This window comes from Protopterus annectens, chromosome 17.part0 (assembly GCF_019279795.1).
Source record: "Protopterus annectens isolate FY-2018-M chromosome 17.part0, PAN1.0, whole genome shotgun sequence".
Taxonomy (NCBI): Eukaryota; Metazoa; Chordata; order Ceratodontiformes; family Protopteridae; genus Protopterus; species Protopterus annectens.
In genome coordinates this window covers 420281212-420287211 of record NC_056751.1, presented here as the reverse complement: position 1 = coordinate 420287211, position 6000 = coordinate 420281212, and the positions used below count along the sequence as shown (strand labels likewise).

Genomic DNA, 6000 nt, shown 5'->3' with positions numbered 1-6000 from the left:
TCCTTCCATCTTCTTGAGTATCTCAGAAAATCTCCGGTTTTCCCTATGTGCCCTGTCCTCTAATTCTATTATTTTTTTTGAAAAATCTCTTCTTGGGCAGTCTCATATTCAGCCAGCCTTTTCTTCATTTTGACCTTTAAGTTTTGCAGTTTAAACTTTCTCCCATTTTCCACCCTTTTATTGTTTGCGTTGATATACTCCATCAGTGTTTCATTTATTTTAGTCTGGTCTATGTGCAGTTGCCTTATACGTTTCTCATGGTCAGTGGTTCTGAAACTTTGCAAGCTGGAGGACCCCTTTTATAAAGGAAATATTTTGGCAGACCCCTATTGGTGGCGGTACACATATTGTACATTTGGATCAACCCCCCCAACCCCCCAATTAGCCCCCCGCCACACAGCCATTTCAGTGTCCCATTACTTGGCTGTTTCTTCCCAGTTGCCATAAACATTGTTCAAACTTCTCAGTGTGCATACTGTTTTATGCTTTACTTCTACAATGATTACAGATATTTGGATTTAATATAAAACTTTTATTTCAAATTTTATAGCACAAACACTGATATACATTTGCTAAAGCTAAACAAAACAATACAGTCTCACAATGAAAACAGACTTAGCATTAAAACTTCTCTGTCTTTGAGACTCACATTCATAGAAACAGCACTGAAACCCACATTCAAAGAAAATGCAATTGGCCAGTGGCAGATTAAGTTTACCTTTGGGCTGTTTTCAAAGCATAGATCCCTTGTGAACATTTTTAGGACCACACAAAAGTTCTCTGATTCACCTTCCTGATGCTATAATTAAATTTTAATGTACAGTAATTAAATTATATCATTTGTATGATACAGCACCACTTGGTAGAGCGTGTTTTAAATGTATAGTTTTGCACATTTTTTCTAGTAAGCAATGAACAAGACACATGAACCAATAATGACAAAACTGCCCAGTTCAGAGCATTTCAACCATAAAAGGCCACTCAGACTTCTGCCATTACAATCCACCAATATCAGTCAATATGCACAATCTCTGCAGAAGTAAATCACCCGAATAATTCCACCTTAAAGAGATCTGCAACTAATGAAAAGGTTGCTGCTAGCAAACAACTTTATATTTCAGTATTTCATCTACAAATTCAGTGCCTGCTGCCCTTGAAGAATAATTTGCTTACTTATGTTACATTAAAACATTGGTAAGCTTGTAATATTGCATGGATGGCAAACTGAAAACAAGTTCATAGTTACTAGGCATCTCATCCAAAGGAGGACATATTCAGGACTTCAGCATGCCGCACCCTGAAAATGCAACACAGTATCAGCAAATCCATCAATATGCTGTGAGAGTAAAACCCACAGCCTACTGCATCAGAATGCAAGCATACTACCTGTTGTGCTACTAACACTGCTTTAATGCTCTGTACCACAATAGTGATACCATTTATTAGCTAGCTAAACAAAGTTGCACATTGTAAACAGACTTAGCATGAGCAACAATAAACTTCTCTTCCCTTGAAGCTTACAATTCCTTTGAAAACGCACTTTAAACTAAATTTCTTGAAAAAATGCACCTGTCATATTGGGGGGACAGAGGGCCAAAACTAAGGACACATTTTAATTATGCTTTTATAAACTTAGAAAGATAATAGAACAACAAGTTTTGCATTAGTACGAAGTCTAAAGCTCAAATGTCTGCCATTATTTTCTGACTTCAGTCCTCAATGATTTGCCAGGGATTTTCCAGAAAAACACAATTTTATTAGAAACAGACTAAAGGTATGAGGCAAAATTCTGGACATTATTCAAAAACCTGGACAGCTGAAGAGTATGCTGCCTACCTCTTACACACACACCTACGTGTCTGCCTCCCTCTTACACACACACACACACACACACACACACACACACACACACACACACACACACACACACATACCTATCTGCCTCCCTCCCTCTTACACACACACACACACACACACACACACACACACACACACACACACACACACACACACACACACACACACACCACTACCTGCCTTCCTCCCTCTCTCTTACACACACACACCACTACCTGCCTTTCTCCCTCTCTCTTACACACACACACACACACACACACACACACACACGCACGCACACGCACACACGCACACACGCACACACGCACACACACACACACACACACACACACACACACACACACACACACACACACACACACACACACACAGACACCTACCTGCCTCCCTTTCTCTTACACACACACCTACCTACCCCCCTGCCTCCTTCCCTCTTACACACACACACACACACACACACACACACACACACACACACACACGCACACACACACACACCTAACTGCCTTTGTCCTTCTTATACACACACACACACACACACACACACACACACACACACACACACACTCATACACAAAATACCTCTTAACCTCTTCAGCTCAAGAAATATGGACAAAGCCTGTCATAATGGTGAGAACAAAGGGCCAAAGCTAAGGACACATTTTAAATATTGCTCTTATAAACTTAGAAAGTTGATAGAACAGCAAGTTTTGCATTAGCACAAATTATCTGAAGCATATTAAATCTAAAGCTCAAATATCTGCCATTATTTTCTGACTTCAGTCCTCAATGATTTGCCAGGGATTTGCTAGAAAAACACCATTTTGTGAAAAACAAACCAAATAAGGCAAAAATCTGGACATTCTGAAAAAATCTGGACAGTTTTATTCAAGCCTTGATTTAAAAAAAAATACCTTCAGGATCTTTCAACAAGATCATCTGGATCATCAGCTCTGCAGTAATTTCTATTAGCTGGCAAAAGGGAAAGAAAGCATACCCATACACATACACATACAGTGACCAACATAAATCCAGGACCTGTCTTACATGGAGGGACAGAAGAGTTGTTTAAATTTCCTCTGAGTACTAACTGCTGGCAGAAAACAAAGGGCAATTGAGCAACTGCTCAGCATCAGCCACAAATATGGAAGGTGTTCCTTCCTCTTCTCCAAAAACTAAGGCCAAGCAGCTGCTTAGTCACAAATGCAGAAATTAAGCTGCCCAGTTGCAAACAGGGAAGTTTATTTCTTGTCTTTTTTTTTATATTAATAAATTGTGGTTCAGCCGCGCAACTTTTCTTTCTTAATTTACATGGTCAGTTGTGGATGATGCCCAAAATCCAGGTGGGTGGAAGTGAGCTCATGGACCCCTAGAATTTAGCATATGGATCCCAGTTTCATAAAGACTGCTCTAGGTTACGGGAAGTCATGTCTGGAGCTTGCACTGCTTTTTGCTGAACAACTACAGTATTTTTCCCGGTCATTGTTTTTTTTGTCTCCTTTTGTAGCTAATTTTCTTTTAGGTCCTCGGTATTTCTTTTTTCCTGGAATCCAGGCAGTGCACTTACTAGCCAGTTATTGAAATTTACCCAGAAATATAGGTCCATTGGCTTTTTCGGCTATGTTTCTGTTTTCAGACTGGGAGAGTTAGAATAAGCTAGTACTCAATGTGCAACCATCTTGGAAGTCCTCACAATGGTTCTAGTCTTAATGACAGCTCTTCTGTTAGACTCTTTCTTTAAGAATACTTGGAAGAAGATATTTAATGTATATCATGTCATTTCAGTTATTCTAAATGGTAACTACATTCTAAACACATTTTCACTCCCGGAATGCATTTTTCTCCATAGAAAATGATTCATTGACTGTCACATGTTGTACACTGAAGAAACAGACTGGCACAGAGATGCTGCATTAAGGGAGGAACATCTAAATTATAGTTTATTGATATGAATTATTTATATATAACAATACAGGCATTAGTTTGTAGGGAAGAAAATGCCCTCTGGGAAGAGAAAACGTGTTGTCTTTTAAATTAACAGAAATCATGTGACATATATCATTTAACTTTTTCAATTTTTTTAAAAACACAGTCTGACAGAAGATTTGTCATTACGACCAGACCCACAAATGGCACCTAATTTACACTGTCAAAAAGGCTTCAGGGCTAATAAAGTATCTGAAACATTCATTCATTCTGAGATACACTCTTTATCCATCTCAGCATTATAAGGGGGTCCTAATTCTGGCAGGATGTTAACCTTTCAGAGGAAAACACACACATAATGTTGTCTTTGGGATGTGAAAGGAAAGCGCAACACCCAGTGAAAGACCATGCCAATATTGGAAGGACTTCAAGGAAATGAACTGGAGAACCAATAACATGAGGCAGGAATGTTAACTGTTACATAGCTGTACCACTCTTATGTGAAACATTTCCTGTAATTGCTGGCAGTTTTAAACTAGCTAATAAAGCAAAATAAGCACATATATGATTAGCCTATGTGTTATGTTTGTAACATAGAAATGTTTTGATTTGCTCAGAGTGTAGCTGTGTAAAGACTTGAAACTGCACTGTATACTCAAAAAGGGGCAATAAATATCAATATGGGGTTACAGTATCTATAATTTATTTAATTTAGTATTTGTACCAGAATATGTGTGCTATGTTTTCATTGCCGGTTAAATAGGAAATGTTTTAGTAAAATAATTTTAGAACAAATTAAGTATGTTAAAAATGTTGCAGTTGCCATGCTTTAATCAGCCACAACACAAAGGCTAACCACTTATGCAGATTTTATTTCTTTGTATTAGCTAGTTTAAAATGTCATTATTAGTAGAATATGTTTCTGACTGACTGTCTGGTTAGTGCATGGGATTAAGATTATGAGCTACTAACAAGCTTCATACTCCAGTCCTGGCCTTGATTCCCTTATCCTCCATCTGCTTACTCTGTGACTCTGAACAACTCGCTTAAGCAGAGAGTTCTGCTCGGTCATTCCTGAAAAGAGGCTTTGCCTGGTTTACCTAGTTAACAAACAAATAAGTAAATAAAATAAAATATACTTATTAAACATGAAGATTTTTAGATGCCAACAATGGCTTATCACCAATCAGAACCAGTCTATATTTAAAAAGATTAAAATAAATAAATAAACAAATAAACAAATGATGGATATCGTGATCCCGGTTATTTTTAAATGTACAGTATTAAAATATGAAGTCGATGTTGTTTGTGTGTAAGAAACCTGAAATCTCCGAGTTACATATTTTATTATATAACACTTCATTTTTTTTTTGCAGTACAGCGTTACTTTTCTATAGGTGTTTTCAAACAATCGCACTATATAATTCTTAATACACAAATTCACAAAAGTTTTATTGCCTTTTGTTCTCTCTCCTCACCCACGCTGTTCACAGGGTTACCCTGTCCCTTTTTATAAGACTGTCCCTATTTGAGCAGTTGTGTCCCAAAAAAATTAAAAAGACATGAAAAATGGCAATTATCCTGACATTTTTTTAGGACAAAAAATATTCCTTCATTTTCCACTAATGGTTGCATAAAATAATTATTTTGCATCTGAAACACCTTAGTATTTTATAAAACAAAAGGAACAACACAAATTGTACAAGAGCAAGCTTTTATTTTGACAAAAAAGATGAAGCTCAGTACTTTGTAGTAGTTGTAGGTATGGTTTGTTCCACAAAATCTTATATTTCACTACAAAATTTTCAAAAAGGTGGCAATTCTATATTCATTCTATGCCAATATAAAATTTTACTGCTCTTCAGCAATCTCCAAGTTCTGTTTACTTCTTTATAATCTTGAATAGTGTACAGCTCTTTCACAAGCTTCATTTCATGCAATGCATCTTCTTTGTCAGATCTCACACCACCAACACTTTTAGCTTTCTTCTTTTTTGTTTTCTTACTTTAACAAAAAAAAGAAGACAATATTAACATAAAGCATGATTGCAACTCTAGGTAATGCTATATCACACTTTGATTTGTTCTAAGGTCACACAGTACAGTAAAATGTTTACAAGATTACAGATTTCTTATTTTTTCAACATATTATCAGTTTTACAACTACATGAAACCAGGAATAAAGGTAACGTAAGTTAGAATGAAATGAATAAAAATG

General features: G+C 36.7%; 1 long non-coding RNA gene across 1 annotated transcript in view; it reads right to left on the bottom strand.

Moving 5' to 3' along the window:
- Positions 1-5480: 5480 nt before the first annotated feature.
- The window catches only part of LOC122791548, a 55542-nt gene continuing 55022 nt past the window's right edge, over positions 5481-6000 (bottom strand). Inside the window, exon 4 of the long non-coding RNA XR_006363165.1 lies at positions 5481-5787. This is a non-coding gene — a long non-coding RNA (uncharacterized LOC122791548). The remainder of the gene's footprint in view (positions 5788-6000) is intronic.